Genomic DNA, 18,786 nt, shown 5'->3' with positions numbered 1-18,786 from the left:
CGACATTGACATTAAAATTATCTGTGTAATAACGCGTTTAATCATGTTTAGACAGACCTTGTCACTTCCACACCCATTTTATTAGAAAATGAGATCGTCTGCTCACCAAACTAATTAAACATTGATGTCTCTAAGGTAGAATATTCTAACTTTATTCATTTTAAAAAGAATTGTTCCAAAGTCGAATTTTGTTGGCCAATCAACTGAACCAGTTTTGAAAAATAGTCTTTACTTTATTTTTAAAATAAAAATTGAGGTTTCATTTAATTTATTTATAGACTGTTGTAGTGAATGATTAATAGAGACTAGTCTTACAACCTGTTAGACACAAAGGCAATATGGCAGTGAGCAATGAAGAATGACAAATACATTAATTTATTTGAATAAAAAAAATAACTGGTTTTATCAGGTTGGTGCAAAAGTTTTTGCCAGTTTGTACGAGGATCATTTTAAACCATTGTAACTTATTTTATACATATTGTTATCAGCATTATTGACTTAAAACTTTTCCTTTCAGATTATTAACACATAGGGAATATTGCAGAAAAATATTAACTATCTTGTTAACCCCAAAACAACTTTCTTAAGTCAACAGAAAAGGGGTCATCTTCCATCATGATAATGCTTTCTCTCACAACCCTCCTGATCAAAGATCTTTTAAGAGAGGTTGGGTGGGAAATCTTGACACATCCTGCATATTTTTCTGACCTAGCTCCCTCGGATTATCACTTATTTTGAGAATTCGAAAACTATTTAAATGGCCTTAGATTAACATTATGAGAAAAGATTGAATGTTAGTTAGATTTTCATATTAAAGTATAAAGAAGAAATGATACCATCGTACTACAGTTGAAGAACAACTTGGCAAAATAAAAGAGAAATCATCTCGTTATATGACAGTTTTTAAGGCATGCATGATGGACTAAGGATGAAATGATCCTATTATTCTGCAGTTGGATTGCTTGGCAGATTGAAGAAGAAATGTAAGTGTGGTCGAAAACCTGCTCTGCAGACTGAAACAAATTAATTTATTTTATTACGGATTATTATTCTTATCTTTATTGGTTGTTGTTTCACGATGTTTCGGCCAACTATTCCTCTGGCCTTCGTCAGGTGGTAACTGCGATAGATAGGAATGTGATGAGATGACAACAACTATGGATGGTTGTGATTGCTGCGAATGCAATTAGGAGATGCGAAGTTCCTATCTGTTGCGGTTACCACCTGACGAAGGCCAGAGGAATAGTTGGCCGAAACGTCGTGAAACAACAACTAATAAAGATGAGAATAATAGTCCGCAATAAAATAAATTAATATAAATAATACTCATCTCAATAATGAATTCCAATTAAAATAATATATATGAAAAGGAATTGTTCTAAAAAGAACTGGACTTGTCCTTAGAAGTTTGTGTATGTCATAGTTTGTTGTTCTGAAAAGGACATCATATTCTCAAAAGGTGATGTCAAGCTGGACAGAGTTTGTCAACTGTCGGTCAAAGTCACCAAAGCACAAAATCACAGAAGCAGCTGATCCAGTCAAAGAAAAGCAATTTTGTTTCACAATATCAAATAAGTTGGTCTTTCAATTAAGCTGCAAACACACTTAATTTGCAAGAGATTTCTTGTATTATAATTTCAATATATGAATCATTTATCCCTGTCTGGTGCATCTTCTGCAATTTGTTTTCTCTCCGTGTGTCTTTCCAACGTTTTGCAAACAACAACAAATTCATGTCATTTTGACAAAAATAAAAAAGAACATTTATTGTTTAAAAACGATTTTTTTGTTATAATTTTAATTTAATATCAAAAGATTCTCTATAAATAATCAAACTTTCCTATTATTTGAATTATTTCAATTCGTCAGACTGCTGTTCTTATCTTGAGTGTTATTTTTACATTTCTGTTTTGTAGATATAAACTCCTATCTTCTTCAGGGTATATTTTGCTGAACCCAAGAATCTTTCTGTTGAACTTGAGAATCTGCATGGAATTTCAAACAAATCCTTTATTTAATTCATGGGAGTAGCATTCTCTTGTTCCGTCAGCCATGATTGGGAAGAAATCATGTATAATTTGCAATCAACCACACGAAGATTCTAATTGAATTTTCTCAATTATCTTTGCAGACAATTCTAGTATGAATTGTAAGAGACTTAAACCTATTTTTGTCTTTAGATGTGCCTGAAGAAAGCTACATCTAACGAAATGTTGTGAAAATAACACTCAAGATGAGAACAGTAGTCCTAATAATCCAAATAATGCGAATAATCAATCCTCATCTCAAAAATACAGGATCAGATTTTGTTTATTTCATTAATCATTTTCAATCCTCTCATAATGTTCTTCATCTTTCAATTGACAATTATTCCAATAAATCTTTATTCTTGGGTGCCTTTTAACCTTGGTAAGTATTGATTCATTTATAAAAAGATATATTCCTCCACGTCTTTATAATCAAAAGCAATATATATATATATATATATATATATATATATATGTATGTATATATATATATATATATATATATATATATATATGGCCATCCCGTCACACTAAGTGAATATAAAATTGTCAACCAAGCTCCAACCTTTCATATCGTCAAAATCTTTCATCCCTGTGCTTGTTTTACAAATATTATAATGGAATGTGCCCTGACAAGTTGCAGCACTGGTGTCTCCTCATCATACCCTTGATCAATCCAACAATCAGCAAAATCCCATACCTTCATGGAAAGCTTTCTAATCTAATCTTTCCTCAAACTGCTAACATTTGAAATTCCCTTCTTACTCTGTTTTTCCACTGAACTTTCATGCAGAAATTTAAATGTAATGTGAACAAACATCTTGCTACACAACTCCCCACTTAGGATGTCCCTATAAATATGGTCCTTAATTCACAGTAGCTTATTAACAAAATGTCTTGTTTTGGATGAATTAAAAAATCCACCATCGCTCTATTTCCTTTTGACATTTTTCTTTTTTTTCTTTCTGCTTTCTATAACAATTTAGATATTTTTTTTTCTATTTTTCTTATATCTTTTATCTTCTATGTTTGCTTTTAATATTTTTTAACATCCAGCAGTCATTTGTTTTTAATGTTTAGCCACCAATTCATATGTGTATAGTATGAAAATATAGCAAGTAAGCTAGACAGAAACATTTATTTTTCATTCCTTGAGTTAATCATCAGGCTAATTTCTCTACTAAGCTCTATTCATTTATTAAGCACTGTTAAAGTAAATACTGAGAATATTTATGTGTAATATATTCTATGAATGTACACCATCCATCAAAAGTTACGAAAAAACTATGCTTCACCAGTGTTTGCATTAATTCCTAAACTTATTCATAGATTATTATGAATTTTGGAATGCTAGGCATAGAGCACTCAAATATGGCTATCTTTAGTTTGATGTAGTTTTTTTTTTTTGTCAAAGAGAATGGGGAGGGGGGAGGCTTTGTGAAAATTCAGATACAACTGATTTTTTATGAAATTTCAACAATAGGTAGTAGACATCACTCTATACTCCTATAAATTTTTTTTTGTGTATTGATATTTATATTAAAACTCTTTTTTCTAGTTATTTAATGTATTTATTTGCTTCCCCACCAAAGCAAATTAGGCACGAGGCCGTTTTTAATGTGGGGTAAAAACCAGCTCCCCTAAAAGTAAGCAAAAAGGGGGCACTCTGGTTACCAAAAATAATAATTGTCCCAGTATAGAGGGTTTCCCCTCCATTGACTGGTACAAATTATCTTAAGTGCAACATCTGCAAAACAGATACTACACTTTGAGATATTAAATCCTTTATTCATGTTAAAAATACATTGAAAATCAACAACAAACAAAAAACATAGGCACATGGCCAACTTAAAATGGGGGATTGTGGGGGTCGTTGGTCATCCTTGTCACTCCAGAACTAAACAAAATCAAAAGTTTCTCCCAGCTAGTATCTTCTTTCACCATAATACCGCATTCACCCTTTCATACTGGGGGACGTCCTACTTAACTCCCAATTTTAAAAACATTTTTTATTGACGTGTAAAAACAAAAAAGATAACAATAAAAATGGTACAATAATTCATTTGTGTCGAGGGCGGGGGGAGGGTAAGAAAAAAAAGGGTATTAGTAGGACCCTCCCAACCCTGTCTAGTTGATAGACTGCCCATTCCACTAGGTTTGTAAAAGGAACCTCGCTTCTGCGGGTCAGTCTCTAAGTGGGGGTGCCCTCTAGATGGGGGTGAATGGAGAAAAGAAAAGTTGGTGGGTAAGGAATGGGGGTTAGTTTGCATTTCTTTCTCTCCAAGATGGGTGAAATTTAAAGGAAGGGGTGAAAACAAAAATTGCAAGAAGGAGGGGGTGAGGATTTTGGAGGCTTCCTAATCGGGCAGGGATGGCTGAGAGGCTACTTGTTTAATTTTACTTTACAGAACTGCGCGTTCCACACCTAGGCAGGGAACACGTATTCAAATTTGGCTCCTCTTCGTACACACAGACTTGCTACATGTATCCATCTTTTGTCAAATGCAGCGCGATGCAGCCTTCTTCTATCACATCTGATCTTCACCCATAGTTGGTGTTTAAAGAAAGTGAACAGATCCTGATCAGAAAAAAAGACAACACTCCTCGGCAACCTTGCAGACGCGACGTCCAAATCACCATTCTCGCCACAGCCAGGATCGTAACATAGACCATTTGTCTTTCCCATGGCAGCCTCACGTTGTCCACGACATTGGATATGGTAATTGGGCGAGGATGCTCAGGATCGATGTGAGCCGTCACCTCACTGACATACGACCAGTACTGGCGGAGTTCGCGGCAATCGAAGAAAGCATGATCAGTTATTTCTATGGCTGTTGTCTAACAACAGGGACAAACAGGCGACTCCAAAAACCAGAACTGCATTATATGTTGTTGAGTGGAAGTGCATTTCGGGCCAATCGCCAGGTCAGAGAGAACTCCGAATTGTTCAGATTACTCGATCCTGGCGCCCAGCGGATCTCACTCTGCTGCCAACCGAAACGCGCGCATAGCAGGTCGTTGGCAGCCCCCTTCACTAGATCCCTGTGGAGTTCCCTACGGGTAGCAGTTACAAGGTCGCTGGACCTTGGTAGTCGTTTTATCGTGGCTCGGCACTCTTTCATGTAGGCAAATTCTCTCTGTGGCCTGCGACGGCTCTCGATAGAAGGGTCAAGAACGAGGTCGGGGAAGGTGGCAGTAACCACGGGGTGCCACGGTTGGTCATCTTGCATATAGTGGCTCAGGAAGGCCAGCCTCTCAACATCTTGATGACACTTCAAGTCCGGCATTCCCAAGCCTCCCTCACACGGACGTTGAATACAGACTTGTCTGCTCACCCGGTGTCTTCCTCTGTCCCAAAGAAGCGAGGAAGAGTTCGATGAGAGCTTTTAGGTGTTGTGCAGGAAGGAGAAGTACGGCCAGTCAGTAAAGGATGAGAGGAAAGACGTAAGTGGCGCACGCCTCAGCTCTACCCTTTAAGGAAAGTTTCCTAGGAAGCCACAAATTGACTGCAGCCTTCACCTTTGACCGTACTTCCAACCAATTTTTGTCAAGCTTGAGACCCGGTTCGAACCACACGCCAAGGATCCGAACCGGGCCATCTGTCCAGCTGAAGGGCGCTGGGAGGTTGGCGTTGCCACTCCAGGCACTCAATCCCGGCCCGAAGGCCAAGAACAATAGAAAAAAGACAAGGTATTTATTTGCTCCCCCACCGAGCAAATTAGGCACAAGGCCGATTTTTTATGTGAGGAGTGAAGGGGAAGTGGGGACCAACTCCCCGGGGAGTAGGGGAGCTGGATAGTGACAATTGGTATGAAGGGTTGCCCCTACATTGACCAAGGTTTTATATGTGGGGTTACCCCCACATATGGTCTTTGCTTGCAGTATCTGCCGGAACAGATACTACACTTTGATCCTGATATATAATTTATTTTGTGAAAAAGAAAATTACAATCAAAATAATTCAATGTAAAATTAAAATAAATTAAAAGTAAAATTCAAATTTACAAAACAAATTTAGGCACAAGGCCCTATAAGATCTGGGTGGGGAGTGTTGCAGGGTCTTTGTTACTAAAGTGAAAATGGAGTCTTTGGCGACTTTACTCTTGACTGACAACATTTACCACAATACCTCATTCACTCTGTGAACTCTAAACTAACTAATGAAAACCCCAGCGTTTTTGCAAAAAAGACTATATTTACAATTACTGTGTGTGTGTGTGTGTGTGTGTGTGTATAAAATTTTTTTTTTTTAAGTGTGTGTGTGTGTGTGTGTGTGTGTGAAAAAAGTTCAGTTCATTGGAAAATAAAAAGTTCTTAAATTTGGAAGAGAAACAGTTCGTATTGGGGAGTGGGGAATCTAGAAAAATATACAAAAAATAAAATTGCTTAGTGCATTGTTTGTAAGGTCCCTCCCTGAGCTAATCTAGAAAGTTAGATCATCTACTGATTTTCCGGGGCACCGAAAACAAGCGGGAAGATCCCTAGTGGGGATTGGGAAAAATTCTTATCGGGTGAAGGGAGGAAAAATAAATAATTGTCAAAAACAAGAAAAGGGGAAGATGAGGGGGGTAGGCGGCGATCTTCGAGTAGGGGTTGACCAGGGGGTGATAAAACAAAAAGATAGCGGGGGGGGGGTAGTGGTAGTGTAGCCTTGGAAGGTCCTCTAGTGCCAAAAAACAAACAATCGGGGGACAGGATCTCATTTGTACCACCAGTCAAGAGTCTCTTTACTTTTTATTTGTCTAACCTAGCGGGATGGGCTCCGTAGGACCCAGTACCGCATATGCCATGCTTATGGTGGTAACACGAATTCAAACTTGGCACCTCGTTGGATGCACAAGCTAGCGTCATGGACCCACCTCTTGTCAAAGGCGACTCGAGGCAACCTCTTCCAATCGCATCTGATCTTTACTTTAAGCAGATGTTTAAAGTAGACGATCAGATCCCGATCCGGAACAGATATCACTTCGCAGACTCGCTTGAGGCATATGATCCATATGACCATCCTCACTACTGCTAGTATCACTAGAAAAACCATTCTTTTCTGCCTAGGCAGTGGCGGATCAATGTTCTCCACAAAATATGACTCTAGTTCAAGCCAGTGCTTGGCATTGATGCGAGCCGTTACCTCATTGACGTACCCTAGGAGGGTCTTGAGCCTGCTGCAGTGGAAAAAGGCATGACTGGCTGTTTCCCTCATGTCTTCATCGCAGCGCAGGCAGTAGACGCGGGTTTCTTCATTGTACAGGTTGAGTTCTTCAAGGAGGGGCAGTGCATTATGGACAAGTCGCCAGGTAAGGGAAAATTCCGAATTTGTAAGAAAATCCCATCCCGGCGCCCAACTCCACTGGGAGCGGACCTTCTCAAATGACACCCTCGTCTGTTTCACTAGCGGTTCCTTTGTGCTACACCCCACAAGCTTCTGATAAAGCCTGCTCCTAGACTGTTTGAGGAAACTGGTCCCCAGCAACGCTCTAAGTGTGGACCGGCATTCGGTGTAGAATGTTTGTTCCCCCCTCGGTCGAAGCTTGGCGGAGACCAAGGGGTCGGGTGTGAGGTTAGAAAATGAGCTTCCAACCGCAGTGACCCATGGAACGTCTACGTACAACGAACGGCTCAAGAAGGTGCTTGTGACACCAGAGATCGGGCAGTCCTAAGCCTCCCTCACTCGGATTTCGAACACAGACCTCTCTGCAAACATAATGCTTACCCTCGTTCTACAAGAGTGTGTCGAGGTGCTCCTGTAAGCTGATTCGTCGTTTTGCAGGGAAGGGAAGTACAGACAGACGGTAAAAGATGAGTGGAAAGACGTATGTAGCATATGCATCCACCCGACCCTTCAAGGACAATTTTCTTCGAACCCAAGTTTTGACAGAGAATTCGACCTTGGTCTCTACTTCCGACCAGTTTTTCTCCAAACCACACACGAGGATCCGGACCGGGCTGTCGGTCCAACTGAAGATGCCTGAAAGTGAATTTCCTCCAGTCCAGACACCCAACCGCAGACCCACTGACTTACTGTGATTGAAGATGGCTCCCGTAACTTCTTCGTATCGAGCGAGCACCTCGGTGACCGCTTGAATGTCTGTGGGGCAAGACATGAACACGGTGACGTCATCGGCGAACGCGGAAACCCTGGCTCGTGTGCCTCCAGGGAGAGTTATCCCGTGCAGGACAAGTGTAGTCGCCTCGTCTCTTAACTTGTGAAGGAGGGGTTTCCAACGCCAGGACGTACAAGAGAGGCGACAGCGGGCAACCCTGCAAAAGACTCCGACAGCTTACCGTTGATCTGCACCGCTACCGTCGGCCTGTCATACAGTACAGAGATCCACTTGCGGAAGTCCGGATTAAATCCGACGGCCTCCAGCACAGATCCCAGGAACCGATGGTCCACCCTATCGAATGCCTTGGACTGATCCAAACTGATCATCGTGGCCTCGGCGTCGTCTTCTGTCCCCTCTATGATCGTGCATATCAGATGAAGATTGTCCTGAATCGATCTCCCCTTCACAGCATAGCTCTGGTCTGGTTCGACCAAGTCAGTGATTGCAACCGATTCGCAAGAACCTTGGCCAAAATCTTTAACTCTGTGTTTAGCAGAGTCAAGGGCCTGAAATCGTCTAAATCTTCCTCCCCACCATGCCGTTGACCTTTCCTCAGCAATGTGATCACTCCCTTGGTCACCTGCCCAGGGATGGAGCCCTGAACAAACCAATGGTTGAACATATCCTTCAGAATAGGGACCAACATGGGTGACAGCTTCAAGTAGAATTCGTAGGGTAGACCATCAAGCCCCGGGGACTTGTTGCAGCCGACCTGCTTCAACGCAGTAATGATCTCATGTTCCGTGATAACACCATTACAGCTAGCTGCTCGAGCCGCCATGAGCCGGGGCGAGTCGGCCAAATAGCTGCCAAACTCTTCGACCCTGAGTCTGGGTAGTTGGGTGAAGCGCTCCGATAGATGCTTTCAAAAACCCCTTGCAAATCTCCCGCGTTGACATGAGGGCATGCCCTTCCAGGTCGTTTACTCTTCGAATGTACCCATCCAAGCCGCGTCTTAGAGCAGCCTTACGCTCGACAGCGTCTACATTAAGAGCCTCGTTCGAGACTTTCATTAGCCTAGCCCTAACTATCTGGTCCTCGTACCGCTCGCTAGCCAAGCGGTTGAGGTCTTGTTTAGCTAGTGCTATCTCTAGGCCCCCCCCCTCCACCGCCCGGGTCAGCCTATTCTCTATACGTTTCTTGGCCTTAGCCTTATCTAGCGCAAGGCATTGGCTGTACTGGACCGAGAAGCGTCTAATCTTAGCTTTGAGACTAACCCACCGCTTACTCCCGATAACCGCCCCCACTAATGCCCGTTGGATTATCTCTGTAACATTCAACCAGTAGTCCTCCAGCTCTAACAAGGTGCTGTTGAACTTCCAGTATCCGGCCAGTTTAGGCCTAGAGCTCAAGTTCAGACGGGCCCTAACTTGTTTATGGTTCGAGTGTCCTAATAAGTGGAATGTGGGGCAAGATAGGAAATCTACATCGCCTCCTCTAACTAACATCCGATCCAAGTAAGTACTTGGATGGGAAGGCACATTAGGATGCCACGTCCACATCTCCCACCCCGGATTATCTACGTGAAATCTATCGACCAGGTCGCACAAAGCCATCAGGTCAGACAGACTGCTGTCACACCACACCGACCCGCTAGTCCACCCGACCTTATCTATCTTGGGATCAAGGATGGCATTCCAATCACCCATTAAGACTACCCTCTCCGAATCATCTATAAATCCCTCCACCTGCCAAAAGAAGGAAGCCCTCTCCACTGCAGAATTAGGTTCATAAGCTGCGACTATCTGAAACACACTGCTATTAACGGCAACATCGACGACAATCGCCGCCCGTCTACGTGAACAACATTTACCGACGTTGATAGGGTGCGATTTACTAGCAAGGAGATTCCACGACTATAGGTATTGCGATATGCTGAGTTAACGTCGTAATCGTTCACCAGCAACTGACAATCCCCGTCACAAATAAAGTGGGTATCCTGTATAGCAGCAATATCTACCTCGAGGGACAGCAGATCTCTTAGCAGCGTGTGGCCTTGCTTCGACATCTGAGGCCCCTCGCATTATAAGTAGCCAAGTTTAAAGCCATGGTCACCTACCTTATTCAGTGTCACACACGGGCCTGAAATCCTCGGGTGTGAGGACGTGGCAGGCTTGTCCAAGGCTTCCGGTAAATAGGTCTGCTGAGGATACTCCAAACTTGGCCATGCCCCCCACGTCCAGGGGGAAGGTTAGTTTAAGTGCCCTGTAAAAGGAGGGGTGGATGTAAACTGGGATTCTACCCTCGCACTTGAAAAGAATATTGTTCAGGGAGGGATGGTCCCTATCCACCAGCTGCTGGGATCGCATCCTTTGCTGCATAAACCATTGCCCAAATTTGGTTGGGTCGGCGACGCTGTTGCCACCGACATAGGCGAAGCTCTTCAGCTTGTTATACCAGACCTTCTGTTGTCCTTTAAGGTCCGGTATTGGCTGATGTGGGTCTAGTTCACAGATCCTACCTCCTGGCAGGAAGGGAAGCTTTTTGGTTCATTCTGTGCGAACCGTGGTTGTTGGGGAAGCGGCCTCTTTGGGTTGATGGGGAAAAGAGACACTTGGGGTTGGGGTATCCTGCTCTTCAGGTGATCGGTCACAGGACGAGGGGCGTGAAGAGTTTCTGGAGGCCTTTGGGAGAGAGGGGGAGAGTTGCTTCGGCTGCTGGGGTGGTGGTATAACGAGGGGGGGATTCATTTTCCGATGCGTCCTTCTTAGTAGTGGGGGTAGGGGGGTTGGCACGCATCTTCCGTCTTTTCCTTCTCCTGGCCCTTTTGATCTCCTTTGCACTTGGCTGATACTTCCTCTTCCTCGGACACACAGGCACGACCTCCTCCTCAAACAAGAGTCTGAGGAGGAGGTCGTGCCTGTGTGTCCATGATTTCTTGTGCTGTCTTCTTCTCTGGTTGGTCTCTGGTCACTGTCATTAATCAAAATATCATATTTAAGCGTATTTTATGACCAGATAATGCCGAGCAGCTTGCTAGTTAATAAATATTCCCGGAATTTTAGTTTCTTTTTTTTTTTTTTTTTTTTTTTTTTTTTACATAGGCATCACCACATTATCAAGGCCAAGAGGCCACTCAAGGATAAGGGTTAAAGAGTGTACAGTAGAAATTGGACAATATAATAATCATTAGTAATGAAAATTTGGTAAATTTAATAACTTATATGGAACGGCTCATCAAGAACTTATTTACGTTAGACTTGAACACAACCATATTGTAGTCAGCCGGAAAGCAGGAAAATGGAAGACAATTCCACAGGCGTGCAGTTCTAAGAAAGAAGCTTTGTTCATGGAATCTACATTTAGGTTTAGGCACAGATAAAGAGGGGGGGGAATTATTGATAGTGTTTACAGCTAGACGAGTGTTTCTTGTGAAAGTTTGGCGAGGGGGGACCATAGATTGAAGCTCAGTCGAAAACTTTCCATGAAAATAACGATACATCAGAGACAAACTCGCAACATCTCTTCTCTGAGATAGAGGTTGCAAGGAGGAGAAAAGGACATCTCCTACAAGGCTACGAAGTCTATTTTGAACTCTATCAAGGCAGGACAAGTCCTTTCTAGCAGCTCCTGCCCACATGTGGCAACAGTATTCCATCCTTGGACGTACCTGGCTCTTATATAGATAGAGAATAGAATCAGCAGTGAGATATTTACCGGATCGATAGAAAGATCCCACCATTTTTCCAGCGACCTTGGCAACAGATTTGATGTACGTGTTCCATTTAAGATCAGGAGTAATGGTCAAGCCCAGAAGCTTGTCAAAACTTGAGGCCTCCTGAAGACGAGATCCATTCATTTCAATTGATGCCAGATGTGGATTAGAATGTTGATGATGTAAAGAGAGAAGCTTGGTTTTAGATGCATTAAAAGTAACCAGCCACTCCTTTCCCCATTGTACTACGTGCTCAAGATCAGAGGAGAGAGAATTGGAGAGAACTTGTTCGTTTACTGTCTTAGATGTGCTACCATAAATGGTAGTGTCGTCAGCATAAATGTCTACAAATTATGTAAGGATGTGATTTGGAAGATCATTAATATAGATCAGGAAAAGAGTTGGGCCCAGGATGGACCCCTGAGGGACACCGGCATTAATACTGTGAGCTTCTGATTTTTGCCCCTCAACTACTACTCTTATGAACCTATCAGAAAGAAATGATTTAATAATTGAGAAGATATTTCTAGCTATACTATAGCTAGAGGTCTTATGAAGTAAACCTTTATGCCATACCCTATCAAAAGCTTTAGATATGTCAAGAACAATTGCCCTAGAAAGATTGCCACCGTCGAGAGATTTGCTAATCCTATGCGATATAACTGTAAGCACATCTGCTGTAGATCTAGCAGAACGGAAACCATATTGAGTGTCACTAAGAAGGTTATTTTTGTTGAGATGGTTGATTACTTCTGTATTTAACACAAATTCTAGCAACTTACTCATGACGCACAGGAGACTTATTGGCCTGTACTGAGAGGGGGATGAGCGATCACTTGAATTCTTAAATACAGGACTTTAGAGTATTTTCAAGGGGTGTTTGGATTCATAATATGAGCATAATAATTCACTTGATTCAAATATGTCAGATTTTGATTGAATTTAATTCATAGTCATAAGACATAGAAGCAAAATTCTCTAAACTTCACTTTCTTCTTAAGATCTCTTAAGTTTAGGCCTTAAATTTTAGATATTAAAAAAATTCAAATCATGTAATGGATATTGATCGAAATTTCAATGAAAGTTTAGCATCATTTTATCCGGATTCATAAGAGGAAATAAAAGTTATTGAGACATTATTTTATATGAAAACTGGCGAAGCATAATTTATTTTTCTATCCTTTTTGACGGAGGATCTACACTAGTTTAAAGAAGCAGAAATGCATTTTGATGGATTTAATTTCATGATTAAATTATTTTTTAATAGCATTTTTAAAATGTTTGTTTCAAAATTTTATACTATTGATTTTAATAAGTAATCGATTAATAGCATGTGCAAGTCACGTAGAGGCAAGAAAAATGCAGTCACATTCAAAGACACACAAGAACTGGTCACACAACGTTATTAATATAGATAATCAGCACTGTTCGAATTTTCCTGTTTTATTTGACCTATTTTGTAAAATTAAAATCTTGACATTTTTTTGGTGAAGAAAAATTTGTTGCTTACATATTCATGCAGAAATTCAATGGAAAACAAATGGACAACAAATCCATTCAAAACAAACAATAAATAAACATTCTAAATATTTATAGGAAAATGTAACTGAAGTTTTGAAGATTTTCATTTTCCGTGTTTAAATTATAATTATTGTTCTTAGCATGTACTAAAGTATTTGAAGAGTTCCAAACAAAGCAGTGCTTTTAATATATGGTTGAGATTATGCCTTCGACAATCAGTTTGACAGAGTCTGGGCCATTTGGGCTTGGTGGCATTTTTTTCTGTTGGACAAAGTTATGATCCTGTGCAGTTCTAGGAGTTTCACTCTCCCAGGCTTTACCTTTTCTCTTTAAATAGGAGTTAATTTACTGCTAATTGCCTCAGGTTACTTTCTTTTAAAATATAAAAATATTTGAAAGTGTTATTATTTTCTAGATGGAAATCTGTTTCATTTCACAAACTTTTCCACACAAAAACAAGTTTTAAAGAAATTTAACGAATTTAAAAGCAACAATAAAGAGGTTAAAACATAACTAGTCGATAATTTAAAGATAAGAAATGATCTAATGTTTAAAATACCCCACCCTCGTACTTTTAACTACAAAATGCATAAAAATATCTGTTTTGGTAGTTATGTAAGACAAATAAAAAGAAACAACAAAAAATTTATTTTCAATCGATTTCAGCGATTTTTTTTTATATTAAATATTGTTTTATTTTTATTTGTTATGAAAAGCGGAGGAGGTCTTACCCTCATAGTCAAGAATCCTAATACTGCTATCAAAATCACCAGGTTCTAATTTAGTAATAGATAATTTCTCCAATATTTATAAGTAAAAAAAGTAAGAAAGGAAGTTTTTATTTGTCCTTTTTAATTTCTTTCTCTTTTTTGCCTTTGGCTGACTGACTTTCAACTCTAAACAGAAAGAGAGAAAAAGGAGAAAAAAAATCTGTTTATGTATTTAATAGCACAATAGTTTCATGCTTGCCACCATGGGTCAGTCAGTTAGCTTGCCAAACTTAGAAACAAGTTCTGTGAGTTCAAACTTCCCCAGAGACATAATCATTTTTACTCTGATTTTGTCTCAAAATGAATTTTGACATTTCATATTAAGCAGATTTTTTTAGTTTTACTTTTATTTATTTTTTTTGTAATCTATCTAATTTATGGAAAATAGGACCCTCGGGAGATGCAAGGTAGGCTTGCTAGCAGAAAATAAAATGGTTGTGATATGTATAAATTTATTACGATAATTCAATTTTATGCACTGCTGATCCAAAATTTAAGCCCACTTAAAAATCTTTAAAAAAAAACTTTTTTAAGGATAGATTTTAAACTCTTTTGATTTAAGGTTACCAATACTACAATCTAAAAGGCTATGGAAACAAAAAGCTACATTCCAAAGATTTATTTTTAAAGTTTACATTTTTATTAAATTATCAAAATTCTAAGACCAGAGACAAAAATTCTATTAAATTGTAGAAAAAGTGCATGAAAACATTCAACAATCAAACTTAATAATGAGTTCTACCTCCACTGCTTTTGATGACTTCAAAAATTCTTTGGGGCATGCTAGAAATAAGGTTTTCCATTAAGGTGCGGGTATCCTGCTCCAGTTTCTGAAGATGGCTTCACGAAGTTCATTTTTTGTTAAATATTGTTTGCCATTTCGATAAACCTCTCTTGTCACCCATCCCCAAACATTTTCAATTAGGTTCAAGTCTGGTGAGCATGCAGAATGTCCCAAGAGATGGACTCCATTTTCTAGTAGAAAGCTCAGTGTGGATTGCAGCAATATCCTGTTGAAATAACCAACCATCCCCACACAAGCGATGACCCTCCATCATCAAAGATGCTTTTTGTAGCATGCTAACAACCAGCTACTATCTGACGACCCTGCACCACCTGGAGCTCCATCGTCCCTCTGTAAGAAAAGGCACCCCATACCATTACGGACTCTTCACCACTATGACGTGTAGAAAAAATTTCAAGGGGCATGTTTTTGTCATGCCAATATCGCTGGAAGCCATCAGGACCATCTAAATTGAATTTTTTCTAATCAGAAAACAGGACTTTCTTCCACTTCTCAACATCCCAGGTTTGGTATTCACAACCAAATCTTAAGCGATCCACTTTGTGACGTGGAAGCAATTGAGGAATTTGTTTACACTTTTTATTTACCATGCCTTTTTGTTGTAAGTGTCATCCGATGGTTATTGGACTGCAATCAGCATCTGTAACTGCCTTAATTTGACTAGAAGAACGTCCTCTGTCATTCATAACAACCCGTCTGATTCTCCTACTCAATGCAGGAGAAATTTTTTTTGGGGGGGGGCTACCAAAGGATTTTGCTTTTTCATAATTCTCAGTGTTCTTTAGAAAGTTGCAAATAACAGTTTTACTGCGATTTACCTTAGCTAGTATCACTCACTGTGACAAACCTTGCTTATGGAATCCTAGAATTCGAGAGCACTCAACTTCGGTTAGTTTTCTTGCTTTAGGCATGGTAACACCTTTACACAGTGATTGCTAATCTCTAACTGAACTAAAAACATAAGAATTACCATAAATCTAATAATTTATACCCTTGGTCTTATAATTTTGATCATGTGCAAAAAACCTAATTTAATAAAAATGCAAATTTTTAAATAAAATTTTTGGAAGGTACCTTTTTGTTTCCATAACCTTTTAGATTGTAGTATTAGTAACCTTAAGTCGGAAGAGTTTAAAATCTATCCTTAAAAAAAAGGTTTCTTTTAAAAAATTTTTAAGTGGTCTTAAGTTTTTGATCAGCAGTGTATATGTTAAAAAAATAAATTGAAATTTGGTTTTGGAATAAAAACGCACTAGTTAAAATAAATAAAATAAAAACGTACAGGTTAAAATAAATAAAATGCTGGTTAAAATAGATGTTTGGTTTTTAAAAAAATCAAACATCTATTTTAACCAGCATTTTTGAGAACACTGAACAAAATGAGTGAGATATTCTAACGGCCTCTATAGTACAATTGAATGTAATTATCTACAATAGATGAGAAGTTCTTGATGCTTTGTTGAGAAAATTTCATTTGAAATATATGCTCATATTTATCTGAAAATCCTAAAGAATCAAAATCTTTTGTAAATGGTGACCACATGAATGTCATTTGAAAATGTTGTTTTATAGAAATACTCTTTATGAATAATAGTAATATTTTTTTTGAAGTTTGAGGGTCCTGCCAAATAAATTTTGAATGGATTTAGTTATTTGGCATATATCATCAGCTCTTTTCAGGTTATTTAATGCAGAATCCAGTAATTCGGGAAACGTTTTTATGTTTGAGGTGTTTTATATCTTCAAATATTTATTCACAGTGTTTTACACACGGTATTTTGAAAAGGAAAATTGTTGCTTTTAACTTTGCAGAGCATTATTGAATTTTAAAAAAAGCAAAAAAACAAACAAAAAAAAAACAACAAAAAAACAAACAAGAACATCAATGTTTGGAGCATTTTAGATCTGGGAGCCAGTATCTTCAAACAGCCTGATCTGGTAGCGCCCAGAACTGAATGAGTAGATCACGATTACACAGTCTTAAGTCGTAATCACTTAAACTACGATCTAAAATCCCTCCCACCCTAAATAGGCTACGATACTTAAAACAAATCATGAATATTTTGGTAAAAAGATGATGAAAAGAAAGGCAGAAAAACGTGCATTTAAAAATTATAAAAGGAAACATTTACGAACAAAAGATTCATTCACTTGTGACGGGGAGGTTTATCAAAACTGATAGGAATGCCATCATGGCTATAAATCATCAACTTGTGAAGTTATAAGCTTTTGATGAAAATTGTCCAGGTTAATCAGATGTTGTGAAAATCTGCATGTGAATGTGAGGGTTCTTCTTCAGGAGACATAAGGGTTGTTTTTTTTTGTATTGCTTCTCCCAAGTCCTGATAAAATAGGTGTATACCATTATACACAAGCTCTTTATTTGAAGCAAACCGTGTCAATTCAACAGCATGGAGCAATGTGCAGACTTATTTAGTAAAATGTTGCTTGTGCAGATAATATCTGGTGCTAATTTCACATTTTGACCACTATCAGGAAGGTTCTTTTGTTAAAAAAAATTGGATTCCCAAAGGGGGCAATTATTGAAAACTTACTAAATTTGGTTTCAGAATATTTTAGATGTATTATTTGGACTATTCGAAGCACTGCACTCATTTTAAATGTTATTCTCATCTTGAATGTTTTGGCTGATGTTACGTCTAACCTTCTCTAAACGTTACCTTGTCAAACTCGGAGATCTTTCTGTTGAACTCAGGAATCTGTACAGAATTTCAAATGGAACCTTTTTTTAATCCACAACTTGCTCTTATTTCATCATTTATGATCAAGTAAAAGTTTTAAGTAATTATCACCCACACTGAGGATTGAAGAATGTCACTTAGAACTGACTAGCCTGAGTACCCGGCGTTGCCCGGGTGTTTGGAAGTGTGTATTGAGTAAAATAAAAGTGATAGTAAGCAGCCAGGCTCGAACCCATAATGCGAAGGCGGAAAAGAAAGTGAAAGAAAATCTGACGTCTGCTACTCCATGACACGACCAGATGTTTGGAATGTTAAAATTAGGCAAAGTCAATTCAACCGATATGATGACTTGCAAAAATGGCTTGCAAAAAATCAACCCCTCCTTGTAGAAGTTTTAGGCAGACATAAATACATACATTTAAACAGACAGGTGAGATTTATATTATAGATTATTACTTCGCTCTCTTTCCATTATGTCATAGATTTCTGCATGCCGATTCCCAAGTCCAAAAGGAAAATTCTCAAGTTTGACATGGTATACCCAATAAAGATCAGAGGTATATTGACCGAAACATTGTGAAAATAACATTCAAGATGAATGCGGTAATTCGAATAATCCAAATAATACACCTAGTAAATTTGTTATTTACACATGAGTGAATCTTTTGGAAAGCAAAATCACATGATTATGAAAATCCAGCTGTTTCTTTTCCCAATATTTTTTCACATTTTAACAGTAATTCTTTTTTATGAACAGGAGTAATCAGTAAAAGTTTATTTTGTGCACTTTTAAAAAGTTCAAATATAAATTTGTATTTGGATTCATTGGACAACTGTTCTCATCTTGAGTGTCATTTTTACAACGTTTCAATCAATGTAACCTCTGACCTTCTTCAAGTGTATCTTGTTAAACTCTGAAATGTTTCTATCAAACTCGGGAATTTGTATGAAATTTTAAACATAGCACAGTGGTTAGAGTACTTGGAAAAATGATTTGTAAAAGTGATATTTTCCTGAAGGTTCAATTCTCAGTGTGGGTGACTGAAAAATAAAATTGCGAATTACTTCGGACCTCTATTCAGTCATGGCTAACAGAACCAGAGTCTGCTACTCACGTGAAGTAAATAAAGAGTTTTGTTCAAAATTTTGTCCAAATTCCCAAATTCGACACAATAGCCTGAAGAAGGTCGTAGGTTACATCA

The sequence above is a fragment of the Euprymna scolopes genome, chromosome 28 (assembly GCF_053919585.1).
Source record: "Euprymna scolopes isolate OS-2025 chromosome 28, ASM5391958v1, whole genome shotgun sequence".
In the NCBI taxonomy this organism is placed as follows: Eukaryota; Metazoa; Mollusca; class Cephalopoda; order Sepiida; family Sepiolidae; genus Euprymna; species Euprymna scolopes.
This window is presented reverse-complemented; position numbering follows the sequence as displayed.